We start from the raw sequence: 7,689 nt of genomic DNA on the forward strand, positions 1-7,689 counted from the left end.
TTACTTTAATGGAAGTACCTTGAGCTAGAAATAACATTTCCCCCCCTCTTTTCTGCAGAAAAATAGCCTATAACTAGCATTGTCTTTAAGCTATCAATGACTCCTTTACAGCCTTTTTATTTAGGGGGACAGGAGAAGTTTCAAATATTTTACTTTTTTTCATATTTTTTCACAACTAAGTTGGAGGTAGGAATTTGATTTGGCCTTCAGATTTATTGAATCCATCTAATAATAGTTTATTTTCATGGTGGGATTATCTTGTCTCATATAATCAAAATATTTTTAAAGAAACAACTTAGAGTTTATATTTTTTTAAGGGCAAGCACAAAACATTAAGATGCCAAACATAAACAAATACCATTTCCTTTTCATATAATAGGTTGGACAGCACTTCATGAAGCTTGTGTAGGAGGATTTTATCAGACAGCAAGTGAACTATTAAAAGGTGGAGCAGATGTAAATATCAAAGGAATGTACCAGATCACTCCCCTACATGATGCTGTGATAAATGGACATTATAAGGTATTGTGACGCTTTTGCTTGCATCAAATACTACATTCTTTTTTCCCATGTCCCCCCATTCACAGTACAGACCAGGCAAAGCACCTGGGCTGAGGTGTATATGGGTGGATTTACTCTGCCTCCTCTTTCTGAACAGTCAGTGTAAGAACACAGCCTGTGGTAAGCACCAGGAGGCACAAATACTACATTCTATAGATACTAAAAATCTCAGGAAGCAAGCAATAGGGATTCAGTTATTGTTTATTCTTTTAATGGATATTCAGAATATGTAATAAAATTTTACTTTGTGATAGATATGCCTAATATGGTAGATGCTATTTTACATGTTACTTTTGATAACTACGGGTAGTGTTTTGGTTACACATAGTATTTTTTTTAATGTTTATTTATTTTTGAGAGAGAGTGAAAGTGGGGGAGGGGCAGAGAGAAGGGAAAATAGAGAATCCGAAATGGGCTCTGTGGTGACAGCAGTGAGCCCAGTGTGGGGCTCCAACTCAAAAGCCATGAAATCATAACCTGAGCTAAAATCAGACTCAACCAGCTGAGCCACCTAGGCACCCTGTGGGTACACATAGTATTTTTTAATTTTATTTTTATTTTTTTAAGTTTATTTGTTTTTGAGAGAGTGGGGAAGGGACAGAGAGGAGAGAGAGAATTCCAAGCAGGTTTCTACTGTCAGTGTGGAGCCCAGTGCGGGGCTCAAACTCACAAACCACAAGACCATGACCTGAGTGAAATCAAGTGTCCAATGTTTAATACAACTAAGCTACCTAGATGCCCTCACATAGTATTTTTTAAGCTTATATACTTCTTTAGACTGTTGGTTTTAGCAGAAGCTTTTCTGCTTACAGAGTGTTACATGATGATGTCCAGGCCCAACAGGAGGCATACATTTTTATGGACATTAGTGTCACTTTCAGGGTCCACGTAAGACATGAATCTCTTGGATTTAATGATTAGCCAGCAGATACTAGCATAGATGTACCCCTGTTTAAAATATCAAAATACTATAGTTCCACACAAATCGGTTAATAGTAGCTACAATAATGGTAATATTAATTAAGATGATCAATTCCAGCATGTGCAGTTTATTTCAGAAATAAACTTATATTCTGAGCTTCCCAGATATTTTCGGGTTCAAGCACCACATTACAGGACTGAGACATTTGCTGAAAATATTTATGTTTTTTTATCTCAGGTATTGGAAGTTGCCTCTGGGTTCAAACTCCTAGGGTAGAAAAGGGAGCTAATCAGCTGAGCTCGGGAAGTTATGTTCTACTTACTTCCAAGAATAAATGCCTAACAGATAGAGCTGGGGAAGGCTTCTGGGAGTAATGGGCATAGACAGAGCATAACCCTTCCTAATATGACACAGTACTTCAGGAAAGTTTAGGGTCTTTTGCCTTCTTTTAATAATATATCACTTACTAGTAGGTGGTCACCCTCCACATTGTAGAGAAGGCTGGGTGGGGAGGGGAATTTAATGGCCGCAAGAATGCAGGCTTAGACAAGTAATGGTGTTGTGAGCCCTCTCTTTGTCCTTTACTTCCTCTTCAAAGCTGGTCTCCATTAGAGAAATGTCATGCCAAAACACTTCTTCCCTCTCCTCATGGCCCATCTGCTCTCCCAACTTGACAGGGCTAACTTACCCTCATCAAAAGTCTTTTCCCACTTTGGGCAAGGTGAGCCCTGAGCACTTCACTTTTTCTTCCTTTCTTTCTCAGTTTTTCCTTTGTTTCATCTGATAACTTGGCTTTAGTCAATGTCTGCCTCATAGGCTAGAACTGGCTATCTCCTGTCTGGCCTTTACAGATATGTAGCCTTCTCTTACTCCCTCAGTGAAGTTAAAGGGACCAAGGACACACACCTCTAACTCCAGAATCTAGTTACTCACTTCTGTCTCCCTGTCTCTTGCCACCCTTTGTGTTCCTATGACTGATGTGCTTCTGGCACCGTGGTGTATCCTGACTGATGGCAGGAGAAAAGAGAATGGCAAGACGGAAGCAGAAGTCTAGAGAAAGGTGATGAGAATTAAAAGCTGAAACCCAGAAGGGTACTGTAAAGTCTTCTCTGTTCCCTTCCCCTTCTGTTTAGCTGGAGGGAGACAAAAAGTTACTTCAATCAGTCCAAAAGAGATTTCCAAAATTCCAGGTCCGTTTTGGACTGACTGAAGAACCAAAGCCTTAAAAATCAAAGGGCAGGATATTGTTTTGAGGATGGAGTAGGGATGGAATGAGCATCAGATGAAGATCTAGGCTAACCTTGGGGAATCTCATATGTGAGACAAAGATGATCAGAGAAATGGTCTAGACTCTGGGTATTGCTCCCATGTATTACTAGTTACAGGACTAAAAATGTCAGACCAGGGAAGCCCTGGGAACCTGATACTGGATCAGGCACCTGAAGAGTGTGAGTTTCTTAAATATTCCAGAGTTGAAGGAACTTGAATATATTGTGTTACAGGAATTAATTTTTATACTAAAAGATGGGATATCCTAAGAGACAGTACCCTATATTTTAAAAAGTTTAAAGCCATTAAAAATACCTTGTATGATTCCATTTGTTTGAAATATTTGCAGTAGTCAAAACTTTAGAGACAGAAAAGATTAGGAATGGAAGGTGGGGGCTTGCCTGGGTGGCTCAGTCGGTTAAGCGTCTGACTTCGGCTCAGGTCATTACCTCATGTTCATAGGTTTCAGCCTTGTGTTGAGCTCTGTGCTGACATTTCAGAGCCTGGGACCTGCTTCGGATTATATGTCTTCCTCTCTGCCCCTTCCCTGCTCGTGCTCTGTCTCTCCCTCTCTCAAAAATAAATAAAAACATAAAAAAATAAAGGAAGGTGGGGAATGGAGAGTACAATTCATGGTTAAGGGTTTTTATTTTTAAGGAGAAATTAAAATATTCTAAAATTAGATTGTGGTTGTAGTTACACACTCTCTTAATAAACTAAGAACATTGAATTATGTTTTTTAAATGGGTGAATTGTGTGGCATGTAAATTATACTCAAAGCTATTAAAAATACTTTTTTTAATGTGGAAAAGGTGGAATTTGAGAATTACAAATGATCAGCTCATTGTGATTCCTTAAAAAATCTGGAACAAGTTATTAGACACATGGGAGACATTTAGATAAGAATGCAGTGATCTTTGAGAATCTGTAGGCATCACTAAGAACAAGTCACATCAGACTAACCTTGATGTCTCCTTTATTAGGCTTACTTTGTTAATAGGTGAAGGAAATGGCATGACAAGTTGATGTAAGCTATCATGATTTTAACAAAACTTTTATTTGATGAAGTGTCCTATAGTGTATATGAGATGTTGACTTGGAGATTGGCTTACAGTGTTACTGGGGTTCACATGTATTGAAAAAGGCATCCCTAAGACATGATGATTATTCATTCCACATGTAACCTGGAGTGAAATCTCTTATAAAGTTTGATTATATATTCTGTTACCCTGCAAAGAGCCTAAGTCCCTCAACAGGCTGGAACTCGATTTATGTTTTGTTGATAATGGAAACATTTTAAAGAAATCATAGGCATTATACCATTTTACTCATAAATACTTGAGCCTGCATCTCTGACAGATAAGGGCTTTTTTTACACCCACAATATCATCCTACGTAATAAATATAAATAGTTTCTTAATACTATTTAATATCCAGTCCATATTAAAAGTTCCTAGATTATCTAAAAAATGTGTTTTTATAGTAAGTTTTTGTTTGAATCAAGATCTTTCAAGGTCTATACATTACATCTGTTTGTTGTGTCTCTTAAGTGTATTTTAACCTATAACAGTCCTTCCTCTATTTTGTGTTTTCTTAGGTGTTTTAGAATCTGAGTTTAAAGAATTTTCTAGATTCTGGATTTGGCTCATTTTACTTTTGTGGTGTTATATAGCTTGTTTCTTCTTTTATTATCTGTAAAGGGGTAATCTATTTAGAGACCACAATCTGGGTGCTAGATGTGCTCATTGCTGTGGGATATCATTGCTTTTAGGCATTTTCGGTAAAATACATATATTTAGAAACAAATTATTAGTTCATACTGATATTTCTTTTGTTTTTTTTTTTAACAGTTATTCATTTTTGAGGGACAGAGAGTGAGTGGGGGAGGGACAGAGAGGGAGAGGGAGACACAGCATCTGAAGCAGGCCGCAGGCTCTGAGCTGTCAGCACAGAGCCCAACACAGGGATAGAACTCACAAACTGCAAGATCATGACATGAACCGAAGTCGGATGCTTAACTGACTGAGCCACCCAGGCTTCCCCATACTGGCATTACTATTTCAAATGTAATATTATACATTCATATTTAACTGATTTTATACTTAATGTCTCTTTTTCTCTTAGGCTCAACATTTGTTTCTTAAAATTACTTATTGTTGTATAATGTACTTGTAACGTTACTATCAACAATATTATCCATGTTAACAACATTATTATTAACAATGAAAATACTAATGAAGGATTTTTTTGTATTTTTTTCTGTTTTCTGCAGATTTCACTAGTGCTGTGTAGTCAACATATTGTCAGAATACTTGAAAGTATTTTATTCTCTGAATATTATGCTCAGTGAAATAAAGTCAGTCAGGGAATGATAAATACCATATGATTTCACTCATATGTGGAATTTAAGAAACAAAACAGATGACCAAGGGGGTGGGGGGAAGAGAGACAAACCAAGAAGCAGACTCTTAACTGTAGTGAACAAACTGATGGTTACCAGAGGGGAGGTGAGGGAGGGAGGGATAGGTTAAATAGGTGATGGGGATTAAGGAGAGCACTTGTTGTGATTAGCACCAGGTGATTTATGCAAGTACTGAATGACTGTATTGTACAACTGAATTAATATTACATGTATTTTAACTGGAATTTAAATAGAAACTTAAAAGAATTTTATTCTCTGTCCTACTTGGCTCTTATACAAGGAAGTCAGCTGATTTTAGAGGGAAGAAAGCCCTTGATTCAATAATATGATTAAAGATGAAAAACTCCATAAGCACACTTGAAGTAGAGGTTATTTCGTTAAGGAGCTTATTGTTTGACGAAACAAATAAGTGAGGATTGTGATGTCAACCCCTTACTGCAGTTGCTCTACTTGTTCAAGTTAAGAACCTGTGGTAGCTTTAAAATAAGTCCACAGATTTTTTAATAGTCCTCCTTTCAAAAGGTAGAGCCTCATTCTCTTTCCCAAGAGTGTGGTCTAGAGTGTCAGTGACTTGCTTCTGACAAATAGGATATGGCAGAAGTGACAGTATATGACTTTCAAGGCTAAGTTAAAAGTATTGTAGTTTCTTCCTTGTTTTCTCTTCTCTCTCTCTCATTCTCTCTCTCTCTCTCCTTCATTAAGTATGAGGCTAGGTGTCCTATCATGAGGACACTCAAGTAGTTCTCTGGAAAGGTCTACGTGACAGTGAACTAGGGCCTCTGTCCCACACCCATGTGAGTGAGCCATCTTAGAAACAGATCCTGCAGCCCCAGTCAAGCTTTTATATAATTGTATCCCCAACCAACCTCTTGACTACATCCTTATGAATAACTCTAACCACACCTCCAGCCCCTGCCAGTGACTCCCCGGGTCACCTGCTTGGACCTCCACCCTCACCTTGGCTCCAAATAGACCCAAGCTGTTCCTGCTCCCCCATGGGCTCCTGCACCAGCTCCTGCAAATGCAGGGACACATGCACTCCCTGCAAGAAAAGCTGCTGCCCCTGCTGCCCTGTGGGCAGTGCCAGGTGTCCCAGGGCTGCGTCTGCAGGGATGCATCAGACAAGTGCAGCTGCTCTGCATGATGTGGGGGAGCACCCATTCCAGAATGAAATAGAGCTGCATGTACAAACCTCAGTGTTTTCACTCTTTCATACTACCTGGACCAACTTGTTACATTCCTGTTTCTATGAAATATTTGAATGGCAGTAATCTCATCTAGGCTTTTCTGGGGGAAAAAAAAGAAGAAAGAAAAGAGAAACTCAGATAGAACCACCTACCTGTGCTGCTCCCACATTGCTGATCCACAGAAACTGTGAGATTGTAGTTATTCTTGTTTTAAGCCACTAAGTTGGAGGGGGTAATTTTATTAGGTAGCCACAAAGAGCTAATAAAGCACCTAAATATAGGTTTAAAGTATGGGAGAAATAGGAAGAGTCATTTATTAATGCTTTTTGGTGAGAAGAGAGTGTTTCAAAATAGAGGATATGTAAGCAGGCTTCAGGATTCATAATAAGGCTAGAGAGGGAAATAGTAAGTGTGGACATTCGGTGAAGCAAACTATCCATTGTCTAAATCAGACACTCTCAAAGTAATATATCCACTCCCTTGGAATCAACAACTCAGATTTCCAGGAAAGTGGGGCTCTAGCCCCTGCCTTTTCCTTTCTCCCAGTCCTCTTTCTCGTGCTCTCATACTAGATGGTTATCTTTTTTATGGTAAAGGTTGAAACTCCTTTTTTAAAAAATTTACATCCAAGTTAGTTAGCATATAGTGCAATAATGATTTCAGGAGTAGATTCCAGTGATTAATGCCCTATGTATAACACCCATTGATCATCCCAACAAGTGTCTTCCTTAATGCTCCTTACCCGTTTAGCCCATCTTCTCACCCACAACTCTTCCAGAAACCCTCAGCTTACTCTCTATATTTAAGTCACATGTTTTGTCCCCCTCCCTGTTTTTATATTATTTTTGCATCCCTTCCCTACGTTCATCTATTTTGTATCTTAATTCCACATATGAGTGAAGTCCTATGATATTTGTCTTTCTCAGACTGACTAATTTCACTTCAGCATAATACCCTCTGGTTCTATCCACATTGTTGCAAATGGCAAGACATCATCCTTTTTGATCGACCAAGTAATACTCCATTGTATATACATACCACATCTTCTGTATCCATTCATCCATAGATGGATATTTGGGCTCTTTCCATACTTTGGCCATTGTTGATAGTGCTGCTATAAACATTGGGATGTATGTGCCCCTTCGAAACAGCACTCCTGTATCCCTTGGATAAGTACCTAGTAGTTCATTGGCTGGGTCATAGAGTAGTTCTGTTTTTAACGTTTTGAGCAACTTCCATATTGTTGTCAAGAGTTGCTGCACCAGTTTGCATTCCCACCGGCAGCGCAAAAGAGATCGTCTTTCTCCGCATCCTTACTACATGGGTTA

The 7,689-nt window shown here is 38.6% G+C and overlaps 1 non-coding gene and 1 pseudogene across 1 annotated transcript; one reads left to right on the forward strand and one right to left on the reverse strand.

The window, feature by feature from the left end:
• Positions 1 to 567: 567 nt before the first annotated feature.
• Positions 568 to 698, reverse strand: LOC120226599. Its single transcript, XR_005527061.1, has one exon. It is a non-coding gene; the product is annotated as a small nucleolar RNA SNORA51 (small nucleolar RNA).
• A 2,178-nt stretch (positions 699 to 2,876) lies between these two features.
• Positions 2,877 to 6,318, forward strand: LOC120226597 (annotated as a pseudogene).
• Positions 6,319 to 7,689: the final 1,371 nt, after the last annotated feature.

Source organism: Hyaena hyaena, unplaced genomic scaffold (assembly GCF_003009895.1).
Source record: "Hyaena hyaena isolate Hyena2069 unplaced genomic scaffold, ASM300989v1 scaffold_1769, whole genome shotgun sequence".
NCBI classification, from domain to species: domain Eukaryota; kingdom Metazoa; phylum Chordata; class Mammalia; order Carnivora; family Hyaenidae; genus Hyaena; species Hyaena hyaena.